The sequence below is a fragment of the Mesoplodon bidens genome (genome assembly GCF_964165515.1).
Source record: "Mesoplodon bidens genome assembly, chromosome: 2".
NCBI lineage: Eukaryota > Metazoa > Chordata > Mammalia > Artiodactyla > Ziphiidae > Mesoplodon > Mesoplodon bidens.
In genome coordinates, this window is record NC_138177.1 from 168510822 (window position 1) to 168531449 (window position 20628).

Here is a 20628-nt window from a genome sequence, read left to right on the forward strand (position 1 = left end):
GCTGCTTTGGAAACTTAAGGGCCACCATGCCCTCAGCTCCAGAAACTGAGAGTGTGGTTGTGGTCTTTGCTGAGAATGCCCTTAGAGGTAAGTAGTTAGAAAAAGTGCGAGCTAAATAAAAGCAGCTTGCCAGGCACACATAGGGCCGGACAGTAAAGAGAAAGAACAGAGAGGACGGAGGGAGAAGGAGAGATTGATTGATTGGATTAAGTCTGGATCTATTAAATTTTCACCCCCACTATCAGCAAAGGTTTAGGAACCCTCTGAGTTTGGGTGTCCACAGGTTACAAATTCTCAAAGGGGTCCATGTCTCCCTTATCTCTTTGGGAAAACCAACCAACCAACCAACCACTGGGTTAAGCAGAGAAGATTAAGAAGGCAGCACCACCGCTGAAGTGGGAAGAACTGCTGCTTGTTGAGTGCCTTATAGGTGGCCCAGCTCTAGGCTACCTCTATATGTTATTTCTCCACCTTCCAACAACCTCATGAGGCATTTTAAGGATGGAGAACCCAAGGCTCAGAGAGGTAAAGCAACTAGCTCAAACGTGGTAAATGACAACCCCAAAACACGAACCAAGGTCTGCTCAGCTCGGAAGCCGACACTGGCTTGCACTCCATACCTGAACACCTGGGTGCTGGTCACCTCTCCTCCTTCCCTGGCTCATTGCTTGACACTGACGAGGCCTGCTTCCTCGTCTGTTAACTGAGGAGGCCTGATGTATCGAAGCAATGATAACAATAACAATGGTGGTAACACTACTACCAATTCTTGGCACTTACAATGTGCCACATATTATGCTAAGCAATTTCCATTAACTATCAACTGTACCTAAAAACAATCTTGCAATATAGATATCATATACTCTCCATTTCACAGATGAGGAAACTGAGGATTTGTGACCTACCTAAAGCCACAGAACTTGTAAGTAGCACAGCCAGGAGTCAAAGCCAGGTTTGTCCAGCACCAAAGCTCAAGCTTTTTGACCTTAAGCTGCCTTGTTTCCCCTTGCCAGAGAGGCCACTTGGGAAGACACCATCCAACTGACACACTTCATTCCTTCATTCCTTCATTCACTCACTCCAGCTTTGGTGCTGGAGTGGACCGAGAAAGGGGAGGGGCAGTACCAGATGAATTGGTGAGGAAGGCAGGGGGAAGATTATGGAGGGTTTTAGAGACCGTGGTAAGGACTTTGTATTTTTTTTTTTTTTTTTTTTTTCTGTACGCGGGCTTCTCACTGTTGTGGCCTCTCCCGTTGCAGAGCACAGGCTCCGGACGCGCAGGCTCAGCGGCCATGGCTCACGGGCCCAGCTGCTCCGCGGCATGTGGGATCTTCCCAGACCGGGGCACGAACCCGTGTCCCCTGCATCGGCAGGCGGACTCTCAACCACTGTGCCACCAGGGAAGCCCCAATACTGTGCTTTAAAACAAACTCAACAATACCTTATAACAGTCATCTGATCAGAGAGACTTGACCTAATCACCTTATATAAAGTAGTGCACACATGCACACACACCCACACACCTCTGTCACTATATTTTTCTTCAAAACACTTATCATCCCCTGATATACACTTGATCCTTGAACAACACAGGGGGGTTAGGGGCGCCGACACCCCTCGAAAATCCCCATATAACTTTACAGTCAGCCCTCTGTATCCATGGTTCCCCATCTGTGGATTCAACCAACCTTGCATAGTAAACATAGTAGTATATATATGTATGGGAAAAAAATCCATCTGGAAGTGGACCCATGCATTTGACACCCATGATGTTCAAAGATCAGCTGTATTTCATATAGTGTCTGTCTCTCCATCCCTAGAATATAAATTCTATGTTTTTGTTCACTGCTTTATTCATCAACACCTAGGACAGTGCCTGGCACACAGTAGGCAGTCAATAGATATTTATTGCATGAACAAATAACAAAGGTCTGTTATATGCCCCTGCAAAGAACAGTGTACATTTGCTATCTATGCTTGTTCATCACCTCAATCAATATGAATGTTGGTTTCTATTCTCACCACTCTACTGAAAATAACTTTTCAAGGTCACCAGTAAAATCCCAACTGCAACATCTGAAGGTGTTTTTACTGTGGTGGATCTCTCTGCTGTATCTGACACTGGTGATTTCTCCTCTCTGGGAAACTCCATTTGTTGGCTTCCATGACACTTCCTCTCCTGATTAACTTTGAAAGTTTCCAGCTGCTCCTTTTCTGTATCCTTCATGGTCTCCTTTCCCACCACTTCTCACCCCTTAAATGCTGTAGTTCCTCTGAGTTTAGTCCTGGGCCTGTTACTATTATGATACCACACTGTCTTTGGGCATTCTCATCTATTCTCATGGCTTCTACCACCATCTATAGGCTGGTGATTCCCAAATCTATAGGTCTAGTCCCAAACTTTAGATTGCCTTGATGGAGAGCAGAATCTATCTGGATGGATATTCCTCCTCGATGTCCCCCATGGCCCTATGGCTCAGCAGGTTCAAAGTGGAACTTGCGGGGCTTCCCTGGTGGCGCAGTGGTTGAGAGTCCGCCTGCCGATGCAGGGGACACGGGTTCGTGCCCCGGTCCGGGAAGATCCCACATGCCGCGGAGCGGCTAGGCCTGTGAGCCATGGCCGCTGAGCCTGCGCGTCCGGAGGCTGTGATCCGCAATGGGAGAGGCCACAACGGTGAGAGGCCTGCATACCGCAAAAAAAAAAAAAAAAACAAAACAAAGTGGAACTTGCCATCTTCTCCTCAAACCTCCTTTCCTCTAGTGAGCTAGGAGCTGCTGAGACCGAGATGACTGAGAACGCTGCTGCCCCAGGACTTCCATCTACTTCACAGAGGAGGGCAAAGATCGGTTTTTAGCCTGAGAGGAAATGCAAGGAAGCACCCACACCAAAACGGCTGCCCCCATAGGTGGTCTATCAGAGGCTCACACCCTCAGCCTTGAGGACTGCCTGGGCCCAGTAGTTCTGCTCCAAACCCTCATCCTGGCTGTTGGTTGGGCATCTCAAATGCGAGATGTGCACACTTGGCCTTACCATCCCCCCTTCCTAGATCACTGTTCCCCACATCTATAGCTGGCGCCATGATCTACCCGCGTTCCTCCAGGCTTGAAACGTGAAAGTCATTCTTGATTCCTCTTTTCTCTCCTGTGACATTGAAATCATCCTGGTGATTTTCATTCCCAAACATTTCTTGAGTCCATCTTCTCCTCGAAATTCCTACTGCCCTGAACCCTCCTGGGCTCTTAAAATATGTTTGCTCTCTCAAACTCTCTCCCTCTGCACACTTCTCTAACAATTGCTTAGACTCCTTTTATTTATGGAAGGGGACATTTTTAGGCAGAGCAAGGCAGGCAACAGGATCTAGCAAGAGTTTTATTTTCACTGAGTTTCTTTTTACAATTAACTTCTTTTTATGTTGAGTAATACTGATTTTTTTCATTTGGACATCAAATTTCCTTTTAAAATAAATTTATTTAACTTAAAAATAAAGAGTGAGGGTTTCCCTGGTGGCTCAGTGGTTGAGAGTCCGCCTGCCGATGCAGGGGACACGGGTTCGTGCCCCGGTCCGGGAAGATCCCACATGCCGCGGAGCGGCTGGGCCCGTGAGCCATGGCTGCTGAGCCTGCGCGTCCGTAGCCTGTGCTCCGCAACGGGAGAGGCCACAACAGTGAGAGGCCCGCGTACCACAAAAAAATAAATAAAATAAATTAAAAAATAAATAGTGAGTCTCTTTACATACAAATTAAGTGGATACTCAGTAGTGAAAATTACGACGGTGGTTCAAGAATGACAGAAGTGTGGGAAACACGAAGATAAGATCCGAAACCCTTAGGAGAACATATTAGCTTGAACCATATGAAACTGATGATATCTGACTATTTTTCTTTTGACCTACAAAAATGACAATTTCATATGGTTCAACCTACAAAGTCCTAAGTTTTCTAGCCCTTGCCTATGTTCCAACACAACCAACTGCTTGCCGCTGTCCTGCACACACCACATTATTTCTCTACTCTGTATCTTTGCCCAAGCCAGTCCTTCCACCTGGATACCCACACATTCTTAGGACTCAGGTGTCCCCACCTTCAGGAACCTTCCCTGTCACCTGTCCCCAGATGCAAGTGAGGTGCTTCCCTAATGCAGTTAGCATGTCTGTCTGCATGTTTGGGTCTCCCCACCTAGACTATGCACTCCTTTAGGGCAAAGACTCTTTTTAAAATGAATCTCCGTAGCCTCTGCCTGGCACACAGTAGCCCCTCAATTAATCTGTAGCTAATCAAGTGAGTGAGTAAATGGAGATCTATAAAGAAGGGAGGACTCAATCTGCCTAGAGGGCCAAAGGAAGCTTCAGAGAGGAATCATTTGACCTGGATCTTGAAGGCTGAGAAGGAAGGAATTTGCCAGGTGAAAAGTGAGTGGAAGGACACTCCAGGGGAGGCAACAAAAGGGACTGGAGGTCTGAGAGAGTCTGCAGCGCTGGAGGAAATGGAAGTATGGCTTGAGTGGAGGGTAAAGGAAGGGGAGATGAGGAAAAAGGCAATGCTTACAGTGTACCCCCCACCCAGTCTTGGTCAAGATACCCCAAACCAATAAATACATCCACAAATAATTCCAGTGGGTGTTGACTGAAGGGGTGTGAGTGAGGCTGGCGTATTTTTCTACCTTGAAAACAAAAAGCTGGTAATCTGAGCACAGATGCAAAACCAGCTGTGCAGAACCACACTGCTCAAACCCCGTGACCTCCCTGCAGCCCTCAGGGAACTTACTCTCTAGGAAAGCCATTGTGTAACCAAGAATCAGAGAAACTGCCACCACAAAGACCAGGCTTGATCGACAAATCCATAGGAAGACCGCTCCTGGGAACAGAGTTGCCTAAGACAGGCAGATTGATTCAGAGACAAACATGGGTTAGCTCCCTCCCCACCAGATGAGAGGTCCCTCTGACCTAGTAGGAAGGCAGACTAGTTATGGTAAAAACAACAAAAATCAAATGGAAGACGTAGTATTGTTAGGAGAAATGGATGTTTTAAACATTTTCTCATTTAAAGGACAGCCGTTTTTATTACTGTCCCCACTTTATAGAAAAAGAAACTGAGGCTTGGTGAGGTAATGGGAACCAATGGGACTGGAATTCAGGTCTATGGCTGTGAAAACAATGGTCTTCCCACTTCAACACAAAAGAGGCTTCATTTCGCAATTGACCCTCTGTATCATGGGGAAAAGGGCGCATTCAATTCCACGTATTAATATGATGTGCACAAAGTATCAAGGGGGCACTCGTACCTCAGGCTTATCATCCTCAGGCTCATGTTAGGACAATTTCTAAGCAGTTGGCTATCAGAGTTCCAATCTCTCCCTCTCTCATGCTCCAGTACCTCTTTCAGTAAACACTTCCCTAATCACCTACAAGAATCACTGTTCCCTTAAGGCAAGCCAGTTCCTCTTTTTACTTCCTGGTTTTAACGGGGCAAGACACAGACAAATCTCTCTGTCTGTCTTCTCATCAAAGTGGGGGAGCTGTGCTTGTCGAATAAGCCGATAGCGAAATCAATACTACTTGTGCTGAGAACTGCAAAATAAAGAAATATCGTACTCTAGAAACAGGACTTGATTCGTTCAAATATTTACTGAGCTTCCTACTGTGTAGCAGGCACTGTGCTTGGTGCTGGGCCCCCTAAGATGTGCAGATAGCACCAAAGCTGTGAGGAGTCCAGTCTAGTGAGTGTGATGATATTCAAAAGAAAAATTCCATTAGGGAAGCCCTAAAACTATCAGCAACTAGAGCATGATCCAAAGACTTAAAACAAAAATTCTACTGAGGAACAAAATACTTCTATAGATACATAAAAGGATGTTCAATCTCACTAGTAATCAGGGAAATGCAAATGAAAACCACAGTGAAATACCCACCAGACTGAATTAGTACCTGATAGCAGATCTGAAGTTGCAGGACAGTAAACATGATCAGGCGCTGAGGAGCACAGGTAGAGCAGGCACTTATTAAATCTTTTGCTAATCCAAGAACAGAAAGGCTGGAGCAGAGACAGCAAACTGACAGCTCGTGGGTTAAATATGGCCTGCTGCCATGTTGTGTTTGCCCTCAAAGTGTTTACAAAATTGAGCTAATTGCCAAGAGTTAAAAATCAGGAGATTTCACAACTTCTCTCGAAAAACAGTTAAGATCCAGCCGTTCTTGGCCAGTCTACATGTGGCTGGAGCTGAGTAGCAGCTGAACCCCTCCTTCCGCCACATCCCCCCGCTCTTCCACCCTCTGGCACTGGGGCTGCTGCACTGACTTCCATTACCTCTAGCCCTGAAGTGTGTTCCCCCTCAACTGAAGACTGAATGAGATCCACTCCCAGGGATAAGATCCAGAAGATGGTATTACCACCTCTGCAACAGGGCCAGGAACTACAGCGGGAGACAATTTCTTCAGCAAGATATTTACATACCATTAACCCAGATCCTTGCAACCCTGCAGGAAATCAGGGCTCAGAGAAGTTAAGAAATTTGCCCAGAGTGTGGCAAAGCTGGAATGCAAACTCAGGAATCTCTGATTTAGCTAATATTGATTAAGCATATTCATATACTTAAGCACTTTTAAGGGTCGTACATGAACAAAAAATTTAATTCTCACTTCAGCCCTATGAGATAGGAATGATTATTATCTCCATTTTACTCATGAGAAAAGGAAGGCACAAAAGGTTAATGACCTGTCAAAGTTCACACAGGCAGTAAGAGGCAGAACAGGGATTTGAGCCCAGTCAGCTCATTGGAGAGCCTGAATCTCACTGCAATGCCGACAGGGCTCTGGAGCATCCACAGGACAAGTCCCCACCTCCCAGATCTTGGACCGTGCCAATATACAGTTCAGTGGCTCCCTTCCAAGACGTTTTCTGTTAGCCTTTAATACCAAAATGGGATTCCACATACCATCCTGCAAAGTATTCCACCCCACGTATCCACATCAGCATGGTCTCCCATTTCTATGGACACACTACAGTTTGTTTAATTTATCTCCCTATAAACATCTGTCTCCCGTTTTTCCTCACTTTTTTTAAACTGATGCTCCCCCCACACCTGCCAAGAGGCCAAGGTTGGGAGAGCCCAGAACTTATTCAGGGGTGCAGGTCCAAAAGAAAAAAAAAAATTGAGGCAGCAAACATTCTCTTTCACCTAAATTTGTGCACTTGAACACATCCTCTATAGGATAATCCTAAGTAGAATTATGGGGTACAGGTCATGCACATATGAGATTTTGATAGATATCAAGTTGCCCTCCACAGAGGCTCTAGCAAGGCACATTCCCACCAACACCCTAACACGGGCCTGTTTTCCACACCCTTGCCTCCACTGGGTATATTTTTTCTATTGCTTTCTATGCACCACTCTCAAGCTGTCCCCCTTAAGCTGCTTCGTTATTTTTATAAATCAGTTCTGTTTCACCAGTATGAGTACAACTGTAAAAAGAACATAACAAAATAATTTATATCTAGTTTAAAAAGAGGAGGGGGGCAGAAAACACACCAAAATGATGGCAGTGACTGCATTTATGTGGGCGTGATATAAATGATTAAATTTTTTCCCCAGTATTTTCCAAATGTTCTTAAGAGTGTTACTTTGATAACAGTAAGGAAAACCTTCTCCCTGCTGCGCCCTATTCCTATACCATGCCCCCGCTTTGACTTTTTTTGAAGAAAACAGGCCCCGAGTGTGTCTTTGGGGCAGCAGGGAGGAGAGGCACTAAAGAGACGTGCCATCAGCCAGATTTTGTGGAAGAAGTGTCCACCACCCCCATCCCGCCCTCAAGTGGATAGTGAAGGTGGTAAAGAAGGAAAGAAAGGAGGTGGAACTACTCAGGGACGGCCTGAGGCAAGATGGAAGAGATTAGGGAAACTTTGGGGCTTAACAGTCAGAAGGCCAGCAAAAGAGTAGACAGCTGTTTACAGAGGCCCGTTAGGATTACAGGGCCACGAAATGCTTCCTAAACCTGCGTCTGCCCAATCTATCAGATTCCAGGAAAAACAGCCCCATTACTCACCTAAGTTTTCCAAACCTGAAGTCAGGAGCATCTTAGATTCTCACCTGTCCACCCCAGCCATCAGATCCTATTGACTGTGTCTTCCGAACTCTCTCGAAATCCATTTGCTTCTCACATCGCCTTAGCTGGGGCTCTCATTCTCTCTCGCGTGGACCACTAGACCGTCAACACCACCACCTCTGCACCCAGCCCCTCTCACTTCCCGCAGAGCCGTCAATTCAGAGCGTATCTGGCCCGCCAGTCTGATCTGGGTAGGACATTTCCATGGCGTGGGGCCTGCGGCCCTGATCTCAGCCCTGGCTGCACTCTGGAATCACCCGGGGAATCTTAAAGGGGATCCCAATGCACCAAGTCCCCATATCCAGAGATTCCGAGAAAGCATCGAGGGTGGCCCTTTTACATTTTGTTTCCCCTCCTGATCCAGACCATATACTGAACCCTACTGTGAGCCAGGCACTTGCTGGGCGCTGAGTAATTTCAAGAGAAATGAGATACAACCCTTGCCCTCAGGAGCTAATAAGCTAGTAAGAGAAATGGTTTAGGGTAGGGCCCAGATTTTTAGTTTTGGGTTTTTTTTTGCAGTACGCAGGCCTCTCACTGTTGTGGCCTCTCCCGTTGTGGAGCACAGGCTCCGGACGCGCAGGCTCAGCGGCCATGGCTCATGGGCCCAGCCGCTCCGCAGCACGTGGGATCTTCCCGGACCGGGGCACGAACCCGTGTCCCCTGCATCGGCAGGCGGACTCTCAACCACTGCGCCACCAGGGAAGCCCCAGATTTTTAGTTTTTAAAGCTCCCCCAGGTGATTCTAATGTGCAGCCGGGCTGAGAAATGCTGCCTCCAGGGATCCTTTGTATGGTGTTCAGGAACTCCACATCATTCAGTCTTTCAGCAGATATTTATTGAGCACCTGCTGTGTACCAGACACCTCGCCAGCACAGAGGCTAAGCGAAGAGTAACATGAGGGCCCTCATGAAGCCTGCGGCCTAGCAGGGTCGGTCTGGGGCTCTTCGTACTTTAAGCCGTAGTTCTGCCTCCTCCCACCTCCCACTCCTTGTTCTAGTCATCCTGACTGATTTGGGATTCCCCAAACTTGCCCCACTGTAGCTTCAGGACCTATAAACATGCCAGTCTCTCAATCCAAAAATCTAGCCCCCAGCCTCCTGGCCTAGTTGAGACTCAGCTTGAGAACCACTTCCTCTGAAAAGCCTCTACCAAACCCCACCCCCAGATCTGCCCGGATCAGCAATGCACCCGTCTCTGTACGTAGGGTTATCATTGTCCATTTCATTGTCTGGCACCCTTACTATACTGTGAATTCCATGAGGGCAGGGATAGTGACTAAACCATCTCTGTATCTCCAGTGGAGGCGCTAATTAATTGTTTGGTGAATCCATAAATGAGAGAACTTGAATGACCAAGAGGAAGGTCTGTGTGAGAGGTATCCACCTAGGACAATGTATGGTATGAGCAAGTTATGAGCAGATTGGAAACTAGTTAGAGGGGGTTTACAGCTTCAGAAGCTTCGCCTTCAGGGAGCTAGGCTCTGCATAGGAGGTTCAAAAATAGACAGCTTTATAAGCACCAGGGAGGCAGATAGATAGATTACATAGCATCAAAACTGAGTAAGAGAGTGGTAGCCTTACTTCTCTTTGAAGAAGTGCCCTGTGTGATGGAAATAACAGAGGATGTGTTCTAATTTGTGTTCTAATTTGGACATTTGCTTGTTATGTGACGTTGGGTTAGGTCTACCCCTAATATTTGTAGGGCCAGTGGCAGGAGTGCAAATGAAGGCCCACATACCACATGTCTCAATATCAAAAAGTTATCAAATAAACTAATAAACCATTTAAATACAGTTTCTGTTCTATTTTCCTACTTTGATAAACATACCTTCATAATGACCTGGAAGTCTAGGTTTGAATTTCAAATTCTTAGAGTTCTTGGGAATATGGTGGAACAAGGAAAACGAGCTCAACCTACCTGCTTCTCTTCCCACCAGTGGTAGGTAGCATAATGCCCCTCTTTCCCAAGATGTCCACAGCCTAATCCCTGGAGCCTGTGAATGTGGTATCTTACGTGGCAAAGGGGAATTAAGATTGCTAATCACCCAACCTCTCCTCCAGATGGGGAGACTATCCTGGATTATCCTGGTGGGCCCAACATAACCACAAGGATCCTTAGAAGTGAAAGGGAGAGAAGAGTCAGAGTCAGAGAAGATATGACAACAGAAGCAGAGCTTGGAGTGATGGGACTGCTGGCTTTGAAGACGGCCGGAGGGCGCCACCAGCCCAGAAACATGGGTGGGCTCTAGAAGCTGGAAAAGGCAAGTCAACGGATTCTCCTCTAAAGCCTCAAGAAAGGAGTGTAACCCTGCTGACACCTGGATTATAGCTCACTGAGACCTGTTTCTGACTTCTGGCCTCCAGAAATGTAAGAAGATACATTTGTGATCATTTTTAACAGCAGCAACAGGAAACTAATTAACCACCCAGGCTCTGCCCTGAACCAGGGAGCCTCTTGTTTACCTGCTGGGCCACACCAGTCACAAGTGCTAAGTGGCCCTCCCACCAACAGCTGCCCCTTGGCCACCCCAACATACACCAGTGTTCTCGGGAGGAGGGACCCAGGAAGGAGGCTCTAGAAGAGAGCTGGGGCCATTTGAGCAAGGAAATGTGGGTTTTCTGTACTTGTGGTTGGTCTGGAAGGGGGTATGGGCTCTAGGTTGGCACAGTTCCTGAGTCATGTGGGGAAGCACACAGCTCCAGGGCGTCCAGGGAAGGACCCTTTAAAGCACAGAGGCCAGGATCCCACAGGCCGTCCTGCCTTGAGTCAAATGGCTTCACCTCCCTGAGCCTCATCTGGAACGTCAACCATTTGGATCATTACCGAGCACCTTGTCTGTGCCAAGTGTTATGCTTAGAGACAGCTGAATGGTAAGGAGCTAGTTGGCACTGAGCAGTCCCTCAATAAACTTTAATTTCCTTCCCTTTCTACTTAATCTCAGCTAAACCAATAGGCTTGCAAATTAAAAATAAAAATCCCGGGCTTCCCTGGTGGCGCAGTGGTTGAGAGTCCGCCTGCTGATGCAGGGGACACGGGTTCGTGCCCCGGTCCGGGAAGATCCCACATGCTGCAGAGCACCTGGGCCCGTGAGCCATGGTCACTGAGCCTGCGCGTCCGGAGCCTGTGGTCCACAATGGGAGAGGCCACAACAGTGAGAGGCCCGCGTACCGCAAAAAAAAAAAAAAAAAAAAAAAAAAATCCCTTGCCTAAGGGTGGCTTCCATTTGCTTTTCGAGGAGCCTGAGATCCTCTGCAAGGCCCCGCAAGGCCGACCTTCCCTCCCCACTCTGCCTCCTCCTCCGCTCCACACACAGGCTTGCTCTTCCTCGACTGCACCCAGGGCCGTTGCTGCCCCTGCTCTTCCCCCTGCTGTCCCTTCTGTCTGCAGTGTTCTGTCCTCCACACCCACCCACCCCCCCTTCCACCAAGCTGACTCTTTCAGGGCTTGGTTTAAATGCCATTCTCTTGAGGAAGCCCTGCCCGGTTCCCAAACCCCACCAACCAGAGCAGGTTCGCCTGCTCTTTTCTCTCCCAACTCCAGGGAGCACTTCTCTGTAGCACTTAACATGATGGCCATCATAGAACTATTTGTATTACCTTATTTTGGTTAAATATAAGATGAATCTATTTTCATAATTTTTCATTTCATTTTCTTCAAGACAAAGTCTAAAATGTGTTACTTTTTTTATTGTGGTAAAATAAACATAACATAAAATTTACCGTTCTAACCATTTTTAAGTGTATGGTTCAGTGGCATTAAGTACACTCGTTGCCATGCAACCAGTACCACTGCCCATCTCTAGAACTTTTCATCATCTCAAACTGAAACTCAATACCCATTAAACAATAACTCCTCATTCCCCTCTCTCCCCAGCCCCTGGTAACTACTGTTCTTTCTGTCTCTGTGAATTCAACTGCTCCAGGTACCTCATATAAGTGGAAATCATACAATATTTGTCCTTTTGTGTCTGGCTTATTTCACTAAGCATAAGGTCCTCAAGGTTCCTCCACATTGCTGCATGGGTCAGAATTTCACTCCTTTTTATGGCTGAATAATATTCCACTGTATGGACGTACCACATTTTGTTTATCCATTCATCCATTTATGGACATCTGAGTTGCTTCCACCTTTTGGCTATTGTGAATAATGCTGCTATGAACATTGGTGTATAAATATCAGTTGCCCTGCTTTCCAAGCTTTTGTGTGTATACCCAGAAGTGGAACTGACGGATCAAATGGTAATTCTACGTTTAATATATATTGCTTGGGCTTCCCTGGTGGTGCAGTGGTTAAGAATCCGCCTGCCAATGCAGGGGACACAGGTTCTATCCCTGGTCTGGGAAGATCCCACATGCCGCAGAGCAACTAAGCCCGTGAGCCACAACTACTGAGCCTGCGTGCCACAACTACTGAAGCCCACGTGCCTAGAGCCCATGCTCTGCAACAAGAGAAGCCACTGCAATGAGAAACCTGGAAGTCTACTCTTCATCGCAATGAAGAGTAGTCCCCGCTCACCGCAACTAGAGAAAGCCCACGCGCAGCAACGAAGACCCAACGCAGCCAAAAATAAAATAAATAAATTTATTTTAAAATGTATATATATATATACTGCTCTTCTCCATTCTTTAATACTCTCCCTGCCCCCTTCCTTCAACACAGCCTTTAGCGCCATGAAGATAGGAACCATGTCTGTCTTACTCCTGGGACCAGCACAAGCTGGTGTTTCAATCAATGTTTGTTAAGTGAATGAACGAATGGCAATTTAGCTGACTTGGGTGAAGGGTGGAAGCCTGGAGGAGAGAAACAGAAGAAACGTGGCAGCAGTTCCCGACAGGGATTTTTACTCCCAGAAGTCCCAAGGCGGGTGCCCACAAGTTTGTCTTGTTTTCCCCAGTTTTTTTTTTTTTTTAAGGTTTCATGCCTTTCTATGGGGCTCATCCTGTCCATGGCCTTACACTTGAAGCTCTTAGGTAGAAGTATATAAAACTACATCCAGGGCTTCCCTGGTGGCGCAGTGGTTGAGAGTCCGCCTGCCGATGCAGGGGACACGGGTTCGTGCCCCGGTCTGGGAAGATCCCACATGCCATGGAGCGGCTGGGCCCGTGAGCCATGGCTGCTGAGCCTGTGCGTCCGGAGCCTGTGCTCCGCAACGGGAGAGGCCACAACAGTGAGAGGCCCGCGTATCGCAAAAAAAAAAAAAAAATACATCCAGGTATCTATGGTTCACTCTCATGAGGCAACAGGAGCACACTGTGAATTGCTGCTTTGAGTCAGGAGGAAAAGGGTTAGAAATCAAGCTCCACCACCTGCTGGTAGTGACTCTGAGCCTCTCTCTCTCCTTATCTGTAAAATGGGAATATTATATAATTCATACGGCAACTACAAAGATTATCTCAAATATGTAAAGAGCCTGGAACCAAGGGGATGTTGTCAATAAATGTTCTCCTCTTCACTTCCTCTAATCCCCTCCCTGCCGCCCCCTCCCACACACAGATTATGTGCGCTCAACTGATCATCTGTTTTGGAAAGCCTTAATGGTTTTGATCACCATGGGGGCAATTTGTAAAACAAAGACCAAAGGAACGTATTCTAGGGCACAGAGGAATTCATTATACGCCACACATTCTCTCCACAGAGGCTCAATCCACAATTAGAGTCGAGAGAGTCCTTACTACTCCCAGATCAGAAATGTTAGGCACATTGACAAACACTTGACCACATCTGAAATGATGATGGAAATGCCTCACAAGGAGAGACAAACTATGTTGGACTTTGCATGACACTTTCACATATATTATCTTTTTTGAGCCAGGCAGGAAATAGATGGAGAGCTGAAAGACTGGTCTAAGGTTACACAGCCTGCATACGGCAGTAGGGCATAATGCAAACCATTCAGGGGATTTGGATTCAAATTCTGACTCTGCCTTTCACTCATGCTGTGATTTTAGGTATGATAAAATAAATGAGACTCAGGCGATCTGTTTAAATAAATAATAATGATTACTTGAGGCATATGACTTTTAGACACTTGTCCTCCAGAGTATGATATTTTGCCTTCTTAGAGAGAGGAAGGAAAAAATCAAATACATGGGGGAAAGGCCAGCATCAAGTTCTACTCAAAGTACGCTTGGAAGACCGGCAGCATCAGCATCACCTGCTACACTGTCAGAAATGCGAATTCTCAACTCTACCGCAGATCTACTAAATCTGCATCCCTGGGAGGCCCAGGAATATGTATTTTATTTAATAAACTCTCTAGGAGATTTGTAAACCCGCTAAAGTTTGAGAAGCACTTTGCTACACACAATGCATAAACGGATTCATCCTGTATCCTGCTAACTCCCAGGTTTATATCAATTTCCCCCACTTATCCAACTGTTTCTGTGACTTCTCCATTTAGATGACTAAAAGGCATTGCAGATGTAATGTGTTTAAAACCAAACTCTTGATTTTCTCTCTCTGAACCTGCTCCATTTGCAGTCTTTGCCCACTGGGAACTAGCACAGCCATTGACCCAGCTCTTCAAGCCAAGAACCTAGGTGGCAGTCTTGACGCCATTCTCTCTCGGGCCCCGTATCCAATGCAATCCATCAACAGATCCTGTCAAACCAACCTTCAAACATCCAGAATCGCACCCTGCTCACCATGTCTCCACCACTACCGACCTCGTCCAAGCCCTCTCATTGCAAGTGCCTCGACATCCATTCCTTGACCCTATAGCCTTCTCTCCTCACAACTAATCTTTTAAAACATACATCATGATGTCAGTATGTCTTACTACTGGTGATGTTAATCTTGATTGCTTGGTTAAGGTGGTGTTACTGAGGTGTCACTTTTTCTAGACCTTCTCAGCAGAAAGAGCTAGAAAATATGTGTTTATACTAACTCATGTACCTACACACATTTATCTCTTTCGAGTTTCAACCAATACCAGCAACTTCAATCCAGCACCACAGGGTTCATTCTAGCATTTCCCCTTTGCTTACTGGTAATTCTTCTGGTCACTTCTTTTTTTCTTTTTTTTTTTTTTTTTTTTGCGGTATGCGGGCCTCTCACCGCTGTGGCCTCTCCCGCCGCGGAGCATAGGCTCCGGACGCGCAGGCTCAGCAGCCATGGCTCACGGGCCCAGCCACTCCACGGCATGTGGGATCTTCCCGGACCAGGGCATGAACCCGCGTCCCCTGCATTGGCAGGCGGACTCTCAACGACTGCACCACCAGGGGAGCCCTGGTCACTTCTTTTTCAACACTGAGAAACCTGATTCTCATTGTCTACAATATATTTACTTATTGTTCAATCCTAGAATAAACATCAAGTAATTTCAGAATTGCTAACTCACATTCCTCCTCCTCTCTCTTCCCCTCCCCAGTGTGATGAACAAATCGACCAACTAGAATACAGTGTTTGTGTACAGTTCTTTTTGTCTCTAGCCTTACAGTTTCCAATCAAACACTATTTTCCAAAGTTACTTAGCTCAGATCCTTTCTTCTTCTACCTCTTTAGTAAAATATCAATATCATATACCCGCTAAGAGCAATGCACTGAGGAGGGCATATCATCTCTGTAGTATTCCTCCCCAAAATGCACCACCTTCAATCTAATCATGAGAAAACAGCAGACAGACCCAAAGTGAGGGACATTCTACAAAGTAACTGACTGGTACTCTTCACAAGTATCAGTGTCATGAAAGACAAGGAAAGACTAAGAAATGCCACGGACTAGATGAGACTAAGGATAGATAACTTAATGCAATGTGGCATCTAGATTGGATCCTGGAATAGAAAAACTGGTGAAATCCAAATAAAGTCTGTAGTATTCTCTCAATATTAACCTCTTCATTCTTTTTTTTGGCCGCACCACATGGGAGCTTAGTTCCACGACCAGGGATCAAACCCATGACCCCTGCCTTGGAAGCGCTAAGTCTTAACCACTGGACTGCCAGGGAAGTCCTTTAAGTTCTTACTTTTAATATCATTGTGCTATGGTTATATAAGATGTTAATATCTTTTTTTTTTTTTTTTTTGCTGTACACGGGCCTCTCACTGTTGTGGCCTCTCCCGCTGCGGAGCACAGGCTCCGGACGCGCAGGCTCAGCGGCCATGGCTCACGGGCCCAGCCGCTCCGCGGCCTGTGGGATCTTCCCGGACCGGGGCACGAATCCGTGTCCCCTGCATCGGCAGGCGGACTCTCAACCACTGCGCCACCAGGGAAGCCCTGCTATTTATTCTTGAATAGAGCAAGCCTCAGGCCCAGAGCCTTTAGCAGGCAACAGAATCTAACCAGCTACTGATACTGATGTTCCATTTATAGTAGGATATAAAGAGATATAAATTTAACAATGGAGTCCCTTTAAAATAAACATTAGGCAATAATACAGGTGGTACCTGGATATGGCAAAAAAAAATAATAATAAAAGCAGTATTGGAACGAATAAAGTTAGAGAAGTATACTCAAGTGTTCTCACACACACACAGATGACTATGTGAGGTGACAGGTGTGTTAACTTGATTGTAGTAATAATTTCACATGTTTACATATATCAAATCAGCACATTGTATACTTTAAATACATATAATTTTATTTGTCAATTATACCTCAATAAAGCTGAGGGGAAAAAAAGCTGTGGAAGCATATTGTTGATTTATTCACTTGTCTCCCCCACTAAACTGGGAGTTCCTTGGGGACAGAGACTATCTTTCATTGCTGTGTCCCCCAGATCCCAATACACTGCAGGCCCACAATATGAATTTGCTGAATGAATGAGTTACAGAGAATTATACAGCCTAGTTCAGTAGTTATCAAAGAATTGTTCTTGAATCAGTAGCCTCAGTACAACTGGGAACTTGTTAGAAATGCAAATTCTCAGACACCACCCCAGATCTACTGAAGCAGAAACTCCGAGGGTGGGGTCCCAGCAAGCTGGTTTTTACAAGTCTTACAGGAGATCCTAATGCACCCTTAGGTTTGATCATCACTGATCTGTAAGACAAAGATACAGAGCAGGGCCGGAAGACAGCCAAGACAGAAGCCAGAAAGCAAGAGCAGAGGTGAGAGGAAGCTGCTCGTAAGACAGCACTCTGTATCAGGACAGACCCGCAGGTTGAGACGCTACCAGGAAGAGCAAAGATTCTATCGTGGAAAAGATTAGTTCCTTGTGGATCTATCAACTACCAGGCCAGGAAACCAGGCCATTTGGGTTGGGCTTGGCTCTGCCTTTAACCAGCTGTGTGATCTTGAACATGGCCCATTAGCTCTCAACCTGTTTCTTTACCCATCGGTGCTCCACTGAGAGGGTCCTGCCCTTCAGGAGTGTTCCTCTGTATTTGGTGTGGGACTCTCCCAGATGATTCTTTCACTCTTTCTATAAGGCCTAACTCCTCTCCCCCCATCCTTACTCTCCTGCTTCACTGAGAAAATGGAAGCTCAATCAGAAGAGAATGTCCACGGATCTCCATCCCACACCCACCACCTACCAACATCTACACCCACCACCTACCAACATCTACACCCACATACGCAGCCTCTTGACTTACCAGCCACAGTTGTACCCAAACTGAACCCCTTCACTTGTGTGCTAAAAGTAACTCCTTTCGCTTATTCAAAGGTATGGCTACAGCACATCTCCCCTCTCCCACATCAATTTTTTTTTTTCCTACTGGACTTTTCCAATCACCAGAAAAAGCTATTTCACCCATCTTTGCTCCCCTTGACAGCAAAACTCCTCCTAAGAGCTGTCTATACCAGCTGTCTCCAGTCACTCTGCTCAGGCTGTCACCTCTACCACCCTACCAGCACCTCTCCAGTCAGGGTCACTAGTGCCTCCACGCTGAGAAATCTAATAGTCAATTCTCAGTGCTCACTTTACTTGACCCACCGGCAGCACGTCCCTGAGCTCATCACACCCTCCTCCTGCACGCGTTCTCACTTGGCTTCCAGGACACCAAACTCTTCTGTCTTTCCTTCTACTTTACTAGTCCCTCCTTCTGAGTCTCCTTTGTCCATTGCTCTTCTTTTCCCAGACCTCTTAATGCTGAAGTACCCCAAGGTTCAGTCCTGGGTCGTCTTTTCACCACACCCACTCTTTTATGATTTCATCCAGTCTCAAGACTTTAAATATGGATATCCTGATGCTGAAGACCCCCAAACACACATGTGCAGCCCAAACTCCAGACTCTCGGCTGCCTATTCCACCATCTCCCTTTGGATGATTAACAGACATCTTAATCATGTTCAGAATGGAACTCCTAGTTTCCTGTCGAATCTGCTCCAAACACAGCCTTCCCTATCGAAATTGATGGCAACTCTGTATTTTCTGTTGCTTAGGCCAGAAATTTTAATCATTCTTGATTTCTCTTTCTCTCATATCGCTCATCCATTCAAAGAAATCCTGCTGCTTGGGCTTCCCTGGTGGCGCAGTGGTTGAGAGTCCGCCTGCCGATGCAGGGGACACAGGTTCGTGCCCCTGTCCAGGAAGATCCCACATGCCTCGGAGCGGCTGGGCCCGTGAGCTATGGCTGCTGAGACTGCGCATCCGGAGCCTGTGCTCCGCAACGGGAGAGGCTATGACAGTGAGAGGCCCGCGTACCGCAAAAAAAAAGAAAAAAAAGAAAAAAAAGAAATCCTGCTGGTTTACCTTCTAAACCTATTATCTGACCATTTCTCACCACCTCCAATACTTCCACCATGTCAGACCCAACATGATCGGATTATTGCAATACTTTCTAACAGGCTTCTACCCATTCCCCCATATTCCAGTCTCAAACAGCAGAGGTAGCTTTAAAATGGAAGACAGATCATGGGATACCTCTGCTCTAACTCTTCAGAGTGATCCGTTTTACTCACAGTGAAGGCCAGAGTCTTTATAATGGCTTATGAAGCCCTACACAAGCAGCTTCCTCAACAGCTTACCTCTCTGACCTCATCCCCTCCTACTCTGCCTGGCTCTACTTGTCTCTGTGCTACATACCCCTCTGGTGGAGGGCCTTTGCTCTAGCTGCTCCCTCTCTGGAAAGCTCTACCTCACAGATCCATTTGGCCAACTTTTACCTCCTTCAAGTCCTCTCAAACCTCACTTTTTCAATGAGGGCTACCCTGACCACCTTCCCCATCCCCCTTTCCCCACCCTTTTTCTTTTCTCCACAGTGACATCATTTCATGACATACTTCCATCCCCTTCCACTAGAATTCAAGCTCTACGAAGGCAGAAATCTTTTGTTTTTTTGGCCACGCCATGCAGCATGAGGGATCTTAGTTCCCCGACCAGGGATCGAACCCATGTCCCCTGCAGTGGAAACACGGAGTCCTAACCACTGGACCGCCAGGGAATTCCCAGAAATCTTTGTTTGTGTTTGCTGATATAGCCTCAGAACTTTAAACAGTGCCGGGCATATAGTAGGCACTCAAAAACTTTACAGAATAAGTGACTTAAATAGGACACATTTTTTTAGATAGTTACATATCTATTTAGTATATTTACTGGAGAACAATAGACTAAAAGTAGGGGAATTCCCTGGTGGTCCAGTGGTTAGGACTCAGCGCTTTCACTGCCGTGGGCCTGGGTTCAATCCCTGGTCGGGGAACTAAGATCCTGCAAGCTACATGGCACGGCCAACTAAAAATATATAAAGTAATATAATAAACATGTCAAACCTGTAAATTCAGTGACAGGTTCTTTTATGACTTTTAAAGAAAATATCTGGTAAATAACAGTACTTCAGAAATAAACTAGAGGTGGTTTACAAATTGAGAAACTCTGCCCGCTATATACAGACAGGCAAATTCAAATCCTCTGCCATTCTAGAGGGCCTTCACAGCGTAAGGGTTGCATCCTAGAACTTTCAAACCTGGCTGTGCACACAAATCATCTAGGAAGGTTGTTACAAAAAGGGTTCCTGGGCTTCCCAGGTGGTGCAGTGGTTGAGAGTCCGCCTGCCGATGCAGGGGACACGGGTTCGTGCCCCGGTCCGGGAAGATCCCACATGCCGCGGAGCGGCTGGGCCCGTGAGCCATGGCTGCTGAGCCTGCGCGACCGGAGCCTGTGCTCCGCAACGGGAGAGGCCACAGCAGTGAGAGGTCCGCGTACTGCAAAAAAAAAAAAAAAAAAAAAAAAGGATTCCTCGTTCTCCTCGAAGCTCTTTGGGGTTGGTGCTGGAATCTGTATTTTAAACATATGTCTCAGGTGATTCTCCTACAACCAGTCCAGTGCTGGGCAAGGATTAGGACTTAGGGACTGCTGGACCAGATCACCTCTGAGGGCTCTTCTAGCTCAGAAGTTCTGACTTTGTGATTGAAACACAACTGACTACCCTGGAAAGCAGGATTTTTCAAACTGCAGATTTAATGGGTTAGAACCAGCATCAGGAAAAAAAAAAAAATTAACAGAACAGGCTATAAAATGAGAATGCATTGCCTGTAGTAAGGGTATTGTCTCATGAAATATTTTTCAGAGGTGAGTATATATGTATTTAATAAGTAGTGATATAAAATTTGTGTGTGTGTGTGTGTGTGGTGGGGTGCTGTGGTCAAA